Raw genomic sequence first — 17,395 nt, forward strand, 5'->3', positions numbered from 1 at the left:
ATAAAACCATTAAATTGGATCTCATTGATTTTCTGAGCAGATACATGGATAATGTAGTACATTACATTTCCAATTTGTGATGCAGATATTGTATTTTACATATATATCAGATGTCTAATAGCTTGTGGATATTAAGCTATAATATAGAGTATATAGGTCGAGTTTTATGGATTCTTTAAACGTTAAACAACCAGACGACAGATATCCTACATCAGTCGTTACAGACTCACTTAAGCTAACAATCTCATAAGGTGAACTGCTAAATTTGTACTTGAAAGCTTTATTTAGTTGGTTTTAGCCGTGGACGTGAGAAAGAACATTAAAAGCCAAATGAAGATGCACCACAAGTCACCAGGCCAGACTCCTCTGAGACACATCCTAACCAGGAATCAATCAATCACGAGGTCCTGAAGTGCTTGTTTCTCTATCTATCCATCCCGGCATCCATCTCTGTCTGAGCTCTGTTGGTGTCACACTGATAGAGTTGTGGAGAAGTGGGGGGCTAACAATGACGTGAGGGACATCGAGTCACATCAATCTCCACCGAGTGATGAATAATCCAGTTCGGGGCTGGGCAAGGAAATTAACATTTTTGGATGCTGAAGAAAGATCTCAAGACACGTCATCAATCACGTCTTCTTTTGTTTCTGTCAGTGGCTTTATGCCCCTGCTTAACACCCAGAGAGTGGCGGTTAAAACTTTCATCGCAGTCTGTAATTGCAACCTGCTGGACCTTTAAAAAAAAAAAGAAAAAGTATTTGATGTCCCTTGTTGGTTTCACATGCATTTGCTTTGGAGTTAAAGATTGGTTTCTGCAGAGACTCTGTCCTCTGACTGGATTTTGACGTTTTGCTTTGTTTGGGTTGACTCGGGATGTCTCTGGGCGGGGAGCTGGTGTGTTTCCCCCAGCCAATGAAGGCACTCAGGTGAGTTTAGAAGTCTTGGATACAATTCAGCGATTGGACTCTGTTCAAACAAGCGAATACGACAGACGTGGACGTAGCGCCAAAGAAGAGAAAATATAACCATAGAGAGGCGAAACGCCAAGTGGATAAAGCTTGTTCCAAGATGAGGGTGAACCTTGTGTGGGCTTTCAACCTTGGACGCAGAGTTGGTCTTCTTCCTGTTGGACAGGCAGGTGACATACACCGGGGGTTAGCTTGTGCTAGCATGCGGTAGCTTGAAGTGTAGGTACAAGCAGTAAATGTATGTCCTGCAGTGAGTGTGCTCTTCTGAGAGCGATTAGCGATCGGGTGGAGGGGCCCAAATTAATTGTTGTGTTTGCAAGCTGCAATGAAAAATGCTACTGACTCTACCTTTTAAGATAGATTGTATTCTTCAACACAAAGATAAAGTAGTCCTTTAAGGCATTGATTATAACAAACCTGACTCGCTGTTTGTAGAGTTCTCATTTCTTTTTAATCGATGAATAACAAGAAGGAGACGTTCACCATATCTGGTTTCCCTCTGTCGTGCATTCTGCTCTAAAAGCATTAAGCGTTGTAGCAGGGTCATGGCTTTGATTTATCTCGATTTGGCGGCAGGTATTAGCTGGAAAAGGCCCCACATTAAAAAAGCCAGCGACGGAAATTCTCGAGACACAGGAGGTAGAGCTGTTATGAGAGAAGACGAATGGTGTATCGACTGGATTATGCCAAAACGTACCGTGTCATCTCAGTCCTACCTCATTGTCCCCCGAGTTGACAAATTAAAGTAAGCAGGTTTAGCAAATATGCAAAGCTACAGAACACATTGGATTGGCTTTTTTGTTACTGGGCTTGAGAGTAATGCGCCTAAGTTTACCATAATAGCATGCGTCACAGTGACTCATGTCTGGATGTTTCTCAGAACTGTTGTGTAAGGGATATATCGGTACATTAAGAACTATCCGCCCCCAAAGCACCATGGATCAAATGATCCTGACTCAGCATGTCGCAAGGGAGCTAATGTTTCTTCAAAAGGCCTTAAAAAGTATTAAAAGTGCACCATTTATCTAAATTCATAAAATAATTTGACCTTCTCCTCTTTCAGGGCTTTCTTTCCTTCATCTTTGAGTGCAGCTGGGGTATTGACCGTGTGCCTGATAAGATGTTGAAGCATGTGACAGGTAGCCGTTTTAACTTCTAGATTTGCAGAAATCCCCCACTTTATGCTTTGGATGTATCAGTGAAGGTGAGATACTTACAAGTCCCCCCCTCCCCTTTGATATCTTGAGATTCACAGCACACAGTGTGTTGCAGCGATGAGGTGTGGTCAGTCCTGCTCAGCTCATCTGCAGAACCCCGGATCACATCCAGATGTCCGACAACACGTCTGTGTAGAGACAGGGCGAGGTTGTTTCCCCTTCCCAACTCCCAACTCCATCCATCCTCCAACAAACACGCACAGCCACCATGCTGGCAGCAGCAAGCTTTTTCACAAACTATCAATCGTACATATTCCCTGAAAACGCACACGCTAGTAACAAAGGGAGGAAAACGAGAAGGTATGATTTCACTGTTTCTCTCCTCACCGTCGTCTTTGAAGCAGAGGATGAGACAACACTTGGAAACAAACACTTAATGAGCTGTGTGTGTTTTGTTTTTTAAGGGTTTTGGTCTAATATTGCTTTCAGTAATCTCTCTTCAACGGCGTCACAGTGGACATTAGAGGGCTCTTACTGGTATTATGGGCTTTACTGGGGCTCTAATACTGTGTCCACATATGCTGCAAACAGAACAATCTCTTATTATCTGAAACTTGAATCCTTTTTTTGAGCAGTCTGACTAAGTCATCTCTCACACATCACTCTTACCTGTTCTTATTATCACAGATTATTCAGCTGTTGTTTACAGTATTTTACTGTATTTTTAAGTTCCTGAATGGAACATGCTTCCTTTTTTTTTCGATGTCTAGACCAGTGGTTCTCAACACACCACAGAGAATATTTAGCTCCTCAAGTACCACCATTACGACCAACATTGAAATACAGTAGTGTAGGGATATTTAACTACACATACAGTTTACACAGGAGGCCATTTTATTCCTGATATTGACCGCACACCACGCACTGCATCCTGGGCTTATTCTCTTTGCCACTCCAAAATCAATCCAAACTTGATGTGACTCGAGTCAGATTTTCTTACTGTTTTGCGTCGTGTGTTGCTAACGTAGCACCTGTGCTTTGTTCACTGTCGTTGACTTCAGTTCCTGCTGTGCTGCTCAACGTATCTGCCGCACAATATCCTACCGAGCCAGAAGTGCAAAAAAATGAAAATTGTCATATTTGCATCCTCTGCTTGCTGTCGCAGCTTTTGGTTTGTACATTTTTATATATATAAAATACTCGTACCACAGTTTGAGAATTAGTGGTATAGACCATTTTGGTGTTCTGCACCATCTGGACCCCTGCTCAAGTCGTTTGAATTGTCTGGCAACAGAAGAAAAGTTGTCTCACAGCGACAAGCTAACCCTTAGCAATGGGGTGAGGTTTCCTGACCCGTACTCACCGTTGAGTCAGTGGGTCAAGCATCCAGATTAATCGCTAAAAGTTCCAGAGGTTAGTCATCTTTTTATACCTTGTGGAGACGAAGCAGCGGGAGCAACTTCGGGTTAAGTGACTCGCTCCCAAGGACAGATCGGACATGTGTCTGTAGGAGCTGGGGATCTAACCCTCAACCTTCTAGTTGAGAGACGACTGACTCTGCTGTGAGTCACAGCCGCCCCAACTGTAACTATAACGCATCAAGCTAGTGTGCACCATCGCTAGGCTTCATTTTTCTTCTGCAGCTTGTCTAAAAATGAACCGACAACACTACTCCATGATGTCGTCAGTAAATGATTTTTTAACTGAATGACTGCTGGACTGTAACTGCTGCTCTTAAAAGGAATAATTCGGAAAATACTTCTCCATTACTGTTAAAGAGAATTACAGAGAATATCTTTACCATTTAGCACACGCCCACACACAGTCTACCAGTCAGCATTACCTCACTGGATTACCTGCTCAAGAGGAGGATGTTATGATTTCAGTGTATTTTGTTTGCGCCGCCAAGCCACAGCTATGTTATGTTTTTTTTGTTTGGGGGGGAGGGGGAGCGTTGCCTAATACCTGCGGTATGTGTACAATTTAACGGCAAACTGATGTTGATACTGTGCTGTAATTCCTCCCCGGAGAGCTTTTGCGGGCAGATCGTCCAGGGGAAGCACATTAGCTGCAATGTGTCGGTGGTATTGGTGGTTGGGAACCTCTACAATTTGAGCTGCCAGTTCCTTTGGCTCTGGGCAAAAGGATTCCCTGCCATTTAATGGTACCTTCCACTGACTCCGGCTTGGCCCCGCAGGTTCCTTTTGGCATACGCATGTGACAGCGGGGAACAAATCTCCTCCTCTGTTTATTTAATTGCTAACCGCTCCGGTTTGGAGGCCGCGTTCAAAAGGGCCGACGAGCAGAGAGCTGCCTCGCGCTCCCCTCAGCCCTCGGGGTAGCACGGGTCATCCCACATAATGAGTGGAAGGACTTACTTTACCCGGTCTGCCTCAAACCAAAAACCAGCACGTGGTTCCCATTTAAGCACATTTGGGGAGGAAGATTGCACCTTCATCTGCCGGGCATTTTTATGTGTTTATGTATGTGTGCAAGTGCACATTTTTTACATCTGTTCTTCACAGCCTTCACTCCACTGTGTGTGTTTGTGTGTGTGTGTGTTTTGAAGAGTATAAGTGCCTTGTCCGACTGTGAGATCATTGTGTTTGTTCTGATAGTCTACACCACATGTCCAGCACATGTAGTCGGGTTGTGACTGGCACACGGGCCGTGTTTATATATCTGCATGAGGAGTTCAGAGGTCACCGTCCAGTCTGAGATGGGATGGAGTTTGCGGTAGTGGGCAAACACACACACAGTGTAAAAACAGGAGGGTGGGCTAACCTTTTAGATATACTGTGCACAAGACAGTAAGGCAGGGGAGTCTGAGATTTTTGCATTGAGTACGGACGGGAGATGGAACCAAGAGGAGAAAGAGAGTGCTCAGAGCAAATGAGACAGCTATGGTGCTTTTCACACATGCACAAAACTCCTGAAATTTTCAAGGATGAGCCGCAAAAGGACTAATTTTCATCCCGACTCTACCTGGACTTCTTCTCACAGCCCTTGATTGAATTTTGTATCTGTTGTCGTTGTGAGCTGATGTGTAAATCTCCCATCCGATTGGAGGAACTTCATTCAGTCAGGGCCAAGTGTGAATTACAGTTTTGGTAAATTGTAGGGGTCGGCTGTCGTGAACTTTTCAGGAGTGCATGTGTGAAATCAGCTCTAGGAAAGATGCAAAAGAAGATTCTTGTCTCTGTGACAAACTTTTCTAATTAAACTGGCTGATTTGGCATTTAACAAAGATACTTTTATCAAGTCTTTTTTGGAAATCAAGACTACACAAATGAGCTGAAAGCAGTGAACAGACGGCAGATTGAATTGTATGTATGGGAATCTCTTTGGGGCCCAGTTGTGTAAAGCTTGTGTGGACTTCGGTTGCAAACTCAATCGCCCCTCAGTGACAAATTTTTTTTCCAATCCAATCACCTGCCTAAAAAACATGTTCTCCTAAAAAAACGTCTATTGATCTGCTAAATCATGAAGAGAAAATGGTGGAGAAAAATCTTAATTTGTTGCAAATTGACCGAAAAAGTATTTGGAACTAAACTGTAGACTGTATAAAACATTGGCTTAAGCCGTTTTCACATTCTGGACAATATCTTGTTAACTAGGTAGAAGTATAAGCTCTCTCTCTCCCTCGTGCAGCACCTAGTGACCCCACTAGTGGGCAGTAGAGGCAGTGGCCACACACACCAGTGAAACCATCCTCAGTGAAACTCTTGTGTTTACACCTTCATACGGGAGTGATTCATGGCTGTGTGTGTGCTCCCTCTTCCGTGGGATGGATGTGTTATGGTGAAGGAGCGATCCAAGTTTTAGGGCGGGTGAAGACGGAGTCACAAGATCTCACACAGGATTTGTTAATTTGTTTAATTCCTCTGAGGAGGTTTCCTTCTTTTCCTCAATTAATCAGCACCTTCTGGTTTTTTTTTGCTCATCAGCTGAAGGAGCTGGGTAATTACATGACAGCTGTGAAGTGCAGCTGTTTCAGTGACTGCAGCTTGTACTGTAGTGTCATAGTTCATAGTTACAGTATGATGAAGAGGCTGTAGTCTGTGAGTGCGTCATTCATTCATGGTGTGTGTGTGTGTGTGCGGGGGTGTGTGTTTGAGTGCTACTAGGACTACACTTACATGTGCAGCCGAGCGTATGCATGTGGTTTCAGTCTAACTGTCTGCGCATCCAGCCCTGTTTTTCAGAGCATGCGGTCGGGTTGCGTCACTTTTTCTCTGTTTGCTTTATGCCCTGGACCACTCTTAGCTGTCCACAAGCTGCGTGGGAGGCTGTTTCCTCAGGATGGGAAGTTGTTTCAGCCGCGCTGCTGGCCAAACGTCGGTCCTGGACTCATTGAACGGAGTGCAATTTTACCCCACATCCACCGCAAAGTCATGAAAGCTGTTTTTTAAGCATGCACTCTTGACTAACTTCAGGACAGCCGGCTCCTGAAATCTTCCTGAGTTACCTATTCACACGAGTCCCTCACAGCGAGAAGTTTTCACTATCGGATGGTGGGAGAGGCTCAGGAGGCAGGACATGACAAGAAAGATGTGGAGTGTGATGGCAAGTTTTTAGCATTTAAATAAATCCTACACGTAATTGGATGTATCCCGATATCAAAACAGGAGTGGTAAACAGCATACTGGTGAGCAAGAATGATTCTCCTGCCTTCTGCCTGCCTTGTTCACATATCAGCTCTAACCCTAACATAGCGTAAAAATGTGTATATCTATCTATCTCTACAAATCGAACATAGATAAAAGATATCGGCCGATTTATCGGTATCAGATTTTTTAAATCCCCCAATATCGGTATTGGTCCCAAAGATCCCACATCGGTCTGGCTCTAATTAACAGACATAAAAACACTTGAATTTCTCAGTAGTGAGTTTCAGGTGTCTTGTTTGACCAGTTAGTTTTTCATTTTTTAAACTACTTCACAGGTGAGAGTTCTCCATCAGAAGTTGCTCTCAGTAGATCTTTGAGCCACAGATTCATATTAAAATAGTTTTCAAAATCCACAAATGTAGCTTGGATCACATCGTATCTAAGATTTTTCCTGCATGACTGGACAACAACTCTGTGAAGTTTCATATTCAGCATCACCCACGGATCTCTGGCAGATAAATATCAGCTGGCTCTGAACTTTCTTTTCCACATTAAAACGCCGTCAACAGTTGTGTGCCGCTCTGTTCTGCTTCTGTTCTCTCTCTGAACAGCCATGTGGCTAAACATTAGAGCGATGACTCGTCTTCAATTTGGGACACAAATGTTTGTCGGAAGCGCCTCACATCCGGGAAGTGTGTGTGTGTGTGTGGGTGACTTCCTCCATTAGCGTGCCTGTCTGTGTGATGATCATAGATGTGTGTATACACGTGTGTTTGTGTCAGCGTCTGCGCATGGAAGCATATGCGTCTCCATGCGTGTGAGTGAATTATGAGTGAAACAGGGTCTGGCATGGAGATCAAAGTCCTCCATAACTCCTCAGTCAGTCATTCAGAACAACGAGCGAGCCAGCGAGCCAGCGTACTGCCAGGAAGCTCCGCTCACTACAGGGGATGTTGAGTTATTAGACTCAGATCATTTCAATTAGCAGAGTTGTTCAGTCAGTGAGAAGTTTCTCTGCCTGTTTACTTTTCTCCAAAGACAACCAATAAGAAATGTTGCTGAAAAACATGAGGTCGCATCGAGTACAGAATGAAGTGATGAATCCAAATCTGCTGTGTCATACTGGTCAGGAGTTTTTAAAACTGATTCATGATACAAAAAATGTTTCTTATCAATCAATCAATTTTTTTTCCTGTCTCCCCAAATCAAAACAAAAATAACTTTGGGAGTGAGGTGCAGTAAAGAAGCTGGAGGTTCGACTTGAACCTGCGCCCCCCCCCGCTTGGAGGACTTTGCCTTGGTGCAAGGGGGCGAGCCCAAACCAATAGGCCATCTGCACCCTGTTATTGTGGACTTGAGTGAAGGGGAGCTCCACTCTGCTTCTTTTGCAAACTGAATTGTTTGTAACACAGATGATTCACCAACACTTGTCTTTCACATTTATGGAAAAAAAAACCCTCTCTTCCAACTCCCTGTGGAAATTGTATGCTCTGCTTCTTGTCCATCCTCCTACGTTGTGCATCATAAATCTGGCTACACAGGCTTCCTAAAAGCACAAGAATCCTCACTTTAGCTCAGCTAGCATACAGCGTATCTGACATGTTCTCCCAGAAAGAAAACCTGAATGACGGGGGTCAGAAGTTGGGGAACTAACAAACCACTGCACTTGTTGCATAAGGGAACAAAATAAGTTGGGCCTTGGGTTTCTTAAAGGTGACAGAAGAACATAGCCCTCTGAAGCCACCCAATCGTTCTATTAAAATGACTGAAAAACATAAATTGGAGCCAAAACAAAAAAAGTGGGAGTGACTTGACATAGGGGTGATTGGATTGAGTAGAAACTTGCATACACACACACACACACACACACACACACACACACACACACACTCAACTCAGATTTTCATTCTAACAGAAAAACAGAAAGCCAACTGATGGTGTTCACTCGCTGGAGACTCACAACCAACTGAGCAGGGAAACTCAAACCTCCCTATAAATCCTCCCAGCCCAGCTGATCGTCATCAGCCATCAGCTGAGGGTGAACATCACAGGTACAGTCAACAGCTCCTGATAAGCGAGGAAACCTGTGACCTAGTTCCTTAGGAATCTGTCAACAACACCCAGCATGTCGATAAAAGTTGACGCTAGGTCACAGAGATTGGTTAGGGGTCAAGCGTTGACAGTCTTAACAGGAGCATCACCTTTTTTTATTGACAGCTGGTAGGCCTGTCGTATTATTTTGAATGGGAGGAGGTAGGCTGTGTGTATATGGTTGAATTGACGAGGGAAAAGCTTTCAAGGTGAATATTGTCCGATCTTTTGTACTCAGTCTTTGAACCTCTTGGTGAGCTTCTGAAGACTCGACCACAAGCTACCATGGTCCCAATGGATTAAGGGTTCCCTGATGAAGGTCTAAAAATGACTTTGAAGGTCAGTATTAATAGTCTAATTGGTTAATGATCAGCTGGTACATCAATGATCTGGTAAAAGTGTCAGAATCCAGTCTGCACTTGCCTGCTTTCATGTCCTACAATAAAATGTAATCCAATCAGATGTATTCCCTTTCATTTAATTTATTTTTTTAATTCTTCACTCCTCAATATGTCCCGCCCTCCTGGGTGTCCATGCTAATGAAGTGTGACGGTAGTGATGAAGTGTAACAGCGGCTGGGTTTTGGAGGTGCCGTGCCAGTGACAGGGTGGTCCCTGCCTCACGCTGCTGCTGCTGCTGCTGCTGCTGCTGGCACCCTCATGCTCATCACGCACACATTGTTCAGCGGCACCTGGTCATAACACGGGTGATGGTGAAAAGCCCGCTAAAGAGCTGACTTCTTCTCATCGTCGTCGGCATTTGTAATTTCAAACCCCTTGCTTTTATTAATCCTAAAATGACTGATCACGTGTGTAGGGGTTTACTGATAAGTGATGCTTTTACATTGATGGTAAGTGTTGCTGCTGAATCTGGCAGACCAACATAGAAATAGTTCCATTCAATCTTAAAGGCAGATTTTTAATCCATGCAAGGCCATATAAATGTAATCTTTATTCATTGTGCACATTTTTTTGATGGTTTGCAGCTGCCTCAAATGGCTAATAATTGCTAAAATCCATTAAGTTCAACAACTGCCCCGCAGTCTTGTTAATATTTCTCATTCTGCTGAAGACCATGTGTTTTTTATTTCGCCTGTATCACAAGATGACAGCACGCATCACTTGTTTGTATTGTTGTATCTATCCCAGCTCAAACTACCCAGGTTGTTTAAAAAAGCTCCAGTGGTTTTGTCATGCAATGCTCCTGAAAAGGCCCCGATTTCCTCTCGTTCAGGACTGCTTGATTTCTCTCTCTGAGCATTACATGTGACTGGCTTCTGTACTTGGAATATAGAAATAGAAATAGAGAATGGACTGTGGCCAGAGCAGGGAATCGTGAGATATAGAGTGCAGAATGACATTACCAACATGCTCCCTTTTGATGTATGGATAAAACTGTCCAATTATTTCATTCTAACTCGAAATGATTCATTCTTATTAAGTCATTGGAAGGCTTACCTTCAAATGTTCCTGTATACCGCCTTCCTGCAAGCCCATGAGCTGAGTCTCCCACAAGCTCAAGTTAGCTGTTTGCAATTAGAATTGCAGAGTCAAGTACTTGGGTTTCTCATTGCCAACAATGTGCTTCTCTCCTCTCCCCATCCCTGTGGACTTTTCCTATCTTTTATTTAGTTGGATTAAAGCAAACTTGTCGTTGCTTGTTTCTCCAAATTGAAGATCCCAGTTTTAAAATAATAAAAGTATGACATCATCTCTCAATGAATCATAATCTGTATGTGTCTGGTCTTGCAGAAACATATGTACCTTTATGTATGCATTATGTGTTTATGGGAACCCATTGGAGTACTCCCAACAGACCGCCTATCCATAATTCACTCGGACTTTGTCTTTGGAGTCTAGCGGATACAAACCCAATTGTCTGTACGTGCTGAACCTGAACTAGTCCTTTTTTCTGTTTCTCAATTTATGTGCTTTTCTTTGATGTGCGTTCTTTCAGATGGAGGTTCAACATTTGGAAAATGCATTCATCAGCTGGTCATTCTTTTCAGTGTCTGTCATGTTCGATGATAGATCTCGGGGGCAAACGTAGCAAGGTTAGGGAGGTGAATCTGTCCGTGGACTCACAGCCGGTTTTAGTTTCAAATTGGCACACAAATGGTTGGGATTAAGCCTGGAAAGAAAGTGGAGGCCACGGATGTAACGGCAATCAGAGTCGAGAAGGTTGCAGCTTATTTATACCTTTAAAGGTCCTTAAAGTTCAGATTCACTTGTAGTTCATTTTTGTATTGGAAATAACAAACTCATCACCACAAGAACAGATTCAGTCTCCATGTCCCAGTGGCTCTCTTTCTTTGTCCATCTTGTTCTTTATTTCCATTACCATTGTCATTGGAAGACTTGTAGTTGGAGTGAGTTGCCTCCAATGTTACTGCATCTTAAAATGAAAAGTCCAAGGTAGAAAAGCCTTCTTCTTACAGCCGTCTGTAGACTTCAAATTATCCATCTGGACTAGTTAAGTAATATTTATTCCAAGGTTCACAATGATGTTGCCATCACAAAGTTTTCCTTGAAAGACCGTGTTGCCCCACAGAACGAATAAACAGGACTTATTTTCACCATTGGCAGATATGGAGATGGTGTAAGCTGCATAAAGCAAGACATCTATCAACACTCAGCAAGTCACAACCCCTGTAAGAGAGAATTTCTAATGATGGAATAATGGATACCCCCAACGTGTTGTTGACCAGTGGAGCCTGTCAGTCTGTTTGGAGGGAGTCACAGATTCAAGGGGGCTTGGAGGGGGAATGGTGTCCAAGAGTGAGACTAATTTATGCACATGTGGCCGTGCACTTCAGAAAGCCAGATGTTGAAATGGGTGAATTGTGTATATGGAGATACTTTCACAAATCCCACCCAGCACATGTGAACACATTTGGTCAGAATGAGACAGGAGCCGAGATGCTAAGAACACATGCTGTATGGAGTGTAAGACCCTGTTTTACACCTGTTATCAACATGCCTCCTGGATTACTGGATCACAGGTAGACAACCTTACAGGTGTTGACACACTCGGGATGCATTATGGACGCCTCAATGCAGACATAATCTGGGATTTGTCTGGCAGTGTATACGCCCACTGGATCAGTGTGATGACCACATGAATATACTGGTCTGCTCTTTTTCACTCGCTCAGTCGCTCATTCCCACCTGTTGAATAAGTTAGCGACTGTTTGCAGGGAAATACAGAGGCGCTGCTTGTCAACAGGCAAAGCAGGCAATTGCTTGGGGGCCCCAGACCAGTAGGGGGCTCAAGAGGGCTGACAAAATTTAACCCAAAGCAGCGACCTATAATGTGCAAATTTTGCAATGACAGTAGGAAAACTTCCCTAAGGGGGCCCCATCTGACAGCATTCACTCTCATTGCCATGCTGAACGCTGGTTGGAGGGCCCCCCAATTGATTTTTGCCTTGGGTCCCAGTGGACTCTAGAATCGCCACTGGGGAAATGTACTTGGTATTTATTTACATATATATAAATATATATATATTATTTATTTAAATCGTCGTGTTTTCACACATGCACAAAACTCCTGAAAGTTTACCAAAATGTATTGGGGTGAAATTTAGGTTTAAACTCTGAAGGACCATTTGTTTTATCCCGACTTACCAATCACTTCTCTCGCCAGCCCCTGAGTAAAAATTCCACGTTAAGTGTGGGTTTAGCTGATGTGTGAATAAAGCAGAAAATATTTCAGGAAAACTCAAGCTAGCAGGTCCGGGTGATGACATGATGATATCATGCTAATGGTGCAATCGTCGTAATGAAGCTGCTTCATACTCTTTTCTGCTCACAAGTACGTTCTTCTACACTCGTTCATTGATGCTGTATATGTCCAATTACATGTAGTTGTGATATAAAGGTAAAAATCTGGAATTACAGTGTCCCTTTATAGTCCCCGGACCTCCACCCCCCCTATCCAATACTTCAGGAGAATTTAAGGTTGTGAGGGACACGTGTGAAAAAGCAACTCAGGAAGATTCTAGGAACAGGCTGTCCTGACATTTTCTACAAACGTCCAGGGGTGTACAAGTGAAAACAGCCAAATACTGATCAGACCCTGAGTCAAAAAAAAAACAGCCCTCTTTCTGAATTGTAAGTTTTGTTAACCAACGCAGAAATGAAGTCATTAAATATCCATCACCAAAGGGAATATTTCAAGAATAACAAAAAGGCCATTATGAATAAAAAGGGTCATACTTTTATAGTCATGCTGATAACTTTTTCAATACTCCAGCAACAAAAATAAAAGTCTTAGGCACCCAGTTTTGGTTAATTTCTTGTTTTTAATAAACAAATGTTGCAGATAACATCCTGCACACTGTCGTATTTGCACAATTGAATTGGCAATGTTTCAGTACCAAATCATTGCATACTTATTTGTAGAATTTAGACAGAGCTTTCTCTCTCTCTCTCTCTCTCTCTCTCTCTCTCTCTCTCTCTCTCTCAAAGTATTTTTAGATACTACTGATCATTGAAATAACAGAGATTGTATTATTTTAAAACGCGGTATGAAAAGTATAAAAGTAGGCTCATCTTCCATAGATGGAAAATGCTCGCTTAAGTACTTTGTTTTTGGCCGACATTCAAATGATTCGTTGGGTTTTGCACACTTTAAAACTTGCAAAACTCTTGAGGTTGTGAGTTAAACTTCCCCTAATCCTCGCTCTCCGCAGACCCTCAGGGTGGGTTTGTTTACAATAAGCAGCCAAGAGCCGAAATTGAAAGAAACTCTTCCAAGACTGTGCAACTTCTTGTAAATAACATAATTGCCCTGAGTTGTATCATGACGCTGAGCGCCTTCGTGTGTGCCAAGTGAAGTTCCAGTTACATCCAGAGATGTGTGTGTTTTAGTTGGCATCAATAGCAAAACTCTCCACACACAGTCTGTTACACCAGGGCCAATTGGTAAGCGTTGTGGTCGGACCCCCCTTCCCTGCATTACAAGAAGGGGTACAAGAGGAGGTTTGATTGAGAAAAAAAAAACAAAAAACATCTATCTTTACTCCCCTCTTTTTTCCTATCCTCAGGAGAAATCATCTCCTGAATAAAAACAACAAAATTAGCCCCTCTGAGTCAGATTGTGTTTAAACCGGCGAGAGAAAACAAGCATTTTCTCTGTGCGCCATGCCCGTCTGGGAACAAGTCCCACAATAACACACACAGTTAATACAGCACATCCTGGATCCACGCTGGGGTGTCAGTGTTTATGGCAGTGCCGCCACCACATGCACACACACTCACACACACGAATCAGAACGTCTGTAGCCTCTGTGAAGATGAGTCAGCGTATCTGAGGTTTGGAGCGGATCTTGATCTGGGATGTGGGAATTTAATCATTAAAATAGGGGGACCGTCTCCCAAACGTTTCCCCGTGCTCCTGCGTGTGAGTGTCATATTTGCTGTCTGACTTGAATTAAGCTTTTCAATGTGATGATTTTCTTTGAATTTGGTGTGAAGGCCCCATGCAAGAGCCAATGAAGATCTGTGAAGTTTTCGTGATAGCATCGAAAAATGTTGTATCCTTGTGAATTTTCCCCCTTCATTGCTTCTTTATATCCCTCTCCCTCTATGCAGTGAACAATATTTAAAACATGATGACTAACATACTTCATAAAGTGTTATCCAGGCCTCCTTTTTTCCATTCATTGGCTCGATACCTTGTCCTGTTGTCCTTGTCTCCTACTGGCCTTAGTAGTCCTGGATACTGCATCACAGATCTACACTTCTTTTATTGCCATGGGTCTTGCTTGTTTTAATGGCAGTTAAACATGAACAGGATCGGTGCACCATGTTCAGTCTGTGCCGTACCCTCTGGAGCTGATCCCGCCCTCTCTAGTCAGTGCCGGTGTTTCCACTGCACGTTGAGTCCATGTCCAGCAGCGCCTCTCCGCTCTGCTCCACAGCAAAAATACTCGCTGTGTCTATATTCGACGGAGCCAGTTGCAAGCACGTGTCAAGGTGAATAGAGCAGGGGGACTCGGACAGGAAGTCAAACAAGAAAGTGCACAGAGCATCCGGTCAGTTTTCAAAATAAAACACAACATAACAGACTCACAATCGTATATACAGGTATTTTATCAACATTACATCAAAACAGGCACCAAAAGAAACAGCAAATCAACCTCAGAAAGACCCCATGTTGAGAGCTCTTATTAAGCTGGTCTGAATGAAACTGCGAGTTGATCCCTTTAGCGTTGAAGGTAGACTCCCCAAAAGAGGAGGGACTCAGGTTTGAGGACACGTCGTTCATTGTGCCAATTAGCATGAACGCATGGATCCCAAAGCCGCTGGCAAATGAACATTTGTGGGCTGCTATTGTGCCATGAACTCCCACAATGTGGCTTTGGAGGTTTATCCAGTGTAATAGTACTTTAAACAAACAATCCTTGCTTGAGCAGAGCCTCCTTTGTGGTCTGGCAGATCCAGTCCTGCTCTGTAGCTGTCATACGTGGAAGCAAAAGTTCCAAAAAGGAAATTGAGAATTATGTTGTTAGGAACATTGACTGGATCACAGGTTGAACTGAAAGGGGGAAAAGCTTGCACCTTCTGCACGGTAATGTACCGGTTATTACAACCTTTCCAAAAATATAAAGTATCCTTGTAGCTTTAGGTTAAAGTCATGTCCCTTCACCTTGACATACTTGAGGATTGATCATTATAACGGGGTCTTATTGAAGGCCAGAGCTGAATCAAGAAACTTGGCAGCAGCAAACCAAAAACATCCTTTATGAGTAGTCGGAGTTACACGCTCTCAAACGGTTTCAGTGTCTTCACATCTCTTCCCCTGCCAGTAAGGGAAGAGTTTCTTCCTTCCAAATTGTTGCCTGATGCGTAGATGATGATGTGGGAGTCTCCTGGGACTCTGTACATACGGCGCTCTCACGTCTGAGAATCGCCTCGTCCTTGCCCCTTCACACCCCGGCCCCTCAAAACTGACAGGTTTTACTTTCCTTCCTTGAATTAATCCTCCAACTTAATTATCTCATGTCGGCCAAATCACAGACTGTCTTTTCAAGCAGTGATGGATCCTAGTTGATGAAACATTCTCATCAGTCCAACTCAAAGGCAGCTAATGCTAAAGACAGTTGTGCTAACAGACGACCCTGAGCGCTCACCTGTGGGAATTTAATAACCCGGACTCGGATCATGATGTCTGAGTTGTATTTTAACATAAAGAAGCATCAAAGAAGTCTTTCTCCTTCAAGAGAGTCCGGAGTTGGACTTGGCACAGTGCTGGGGTCTGAGGATGAGTCTGGCTTTACCTCTCCACTAAAACATTTATCAGAGGATGATGTGCGTCTGGGAACAACTTCCCTTTCCTCAGCTCGACCTTGGATTTGTTTTAGTGTCATCTTTTTAGTGTTCCACCACTCGGGGGCCTTTCTTCACCATCTTTGCCAAAAAGGCAACCGATGAAACAGGCAATGAGATGTTTCGATTAATGGGAAGATGTTTTAAGTGATCCAACCTTCACAACAGGGTCCTAAGACGCTGACTAAGACTTCTCCTCTGTCGCCCCCCGGTGGTGGAATGAACTTCCAAACTCCATTGGATCTGCAGAGTCCCTCTGCACCTTTAAGAAAAGAGAGACCCAGCTCTTTCATGAATACCTACTAACTTAATGATGATGGTCTCCATATTATTGATGATGATGATGGTAATGACGATGGTTTTTGTTTGATAACGACGACTTATAAGATGGTTTCTATACTGATTAGAGCTCTCAAGAACTGCCCTCAATGTTGTGCTTTGCCTCTGGTCACTTCCTGTCAGCACCTGTGTGTCCAATCAGACTCAAAGCTGATCGTTTGCTCTTACTGACATTGTTCCCTTTTTTCTAGATCCTTGCTTGTGTTTTACTTACTCTCTGATGTACGTCGCTTTGGATAAAAGTGTCTGCTAAAGGAATTGTAGAAGTAAATTAAGCTGTCCATTTGCTGACCTTAATGTACAACCTCATTTTCTACAAAGTTGGGACGTTGTCTAAAAACAGAATGTCATAACATGCAAAACCCATTTTTAATTGGAAGTTGCACACAGAAGTCATGTGATATGTTGAACCGAGAAATGTCATTGTGTCTGGACAATTGAATACCCACTTAAATGTTGACACACACACATTTCAATAAAGTTTGGACGGTGGCATCAAAAGACTGGAGACGTAATGAAATGCTTAAAATAGCAGAGAGAATTTGCATTTGGCTTTTTAGACTGTTCTGATTCACACCATGACTCCACATTAATATTATCTGCACCAGATACTAACTTCACCAATACGAGAGTTTGGGAATCTTCCAACAGTTATCTGTTTTTGATGTCGGGCCAAACCTCTGAAGATGCCATGTCAACACAGTGCTTAGCTCTAACAAATCAAACAGGCTTCCATCTGGACGACCTTCAAGTCAGGAACCCCTTACTCAAGGATCCTATCCACCGAGCCAAACACACACACACACACACACACACACAATCACACACACACACAATCACACACACACTCTCTTTCATTGGACGCCCATGCACAGTCCCTGAAGTCTGGGCTTGCGTCT

The 17,395-nt window shown here is 43.3% G+C and overlaps 1 protein-coding gene across 1 annotated transcript in view; it reads left to right on the plus strand.

The window, feature by feature from the left end:
* Window positions 1-17,395, plus strand: part of stx8 (syntaxin 8) — a 47,016-nt gene that overhangs the window by 18,236 nt on the left and 11,385 nt on the right. The gene's annotated exons all lie outside the window — the stretch shown is intronic.

The sequence above is a fragment of the Labrus mixtus genome, chromosome 2 (assembly GCF_963584025.1).
Source record: "Labrus mixtus chromosome 2, fLabMix1.1, whole genome shotgun sequence".
Lineage (NCBI taxonomy): Eukaryota > Metazoa > Chordata > Actinopteri > Labriformes > Labridae > Labrus > Labrus mixtus.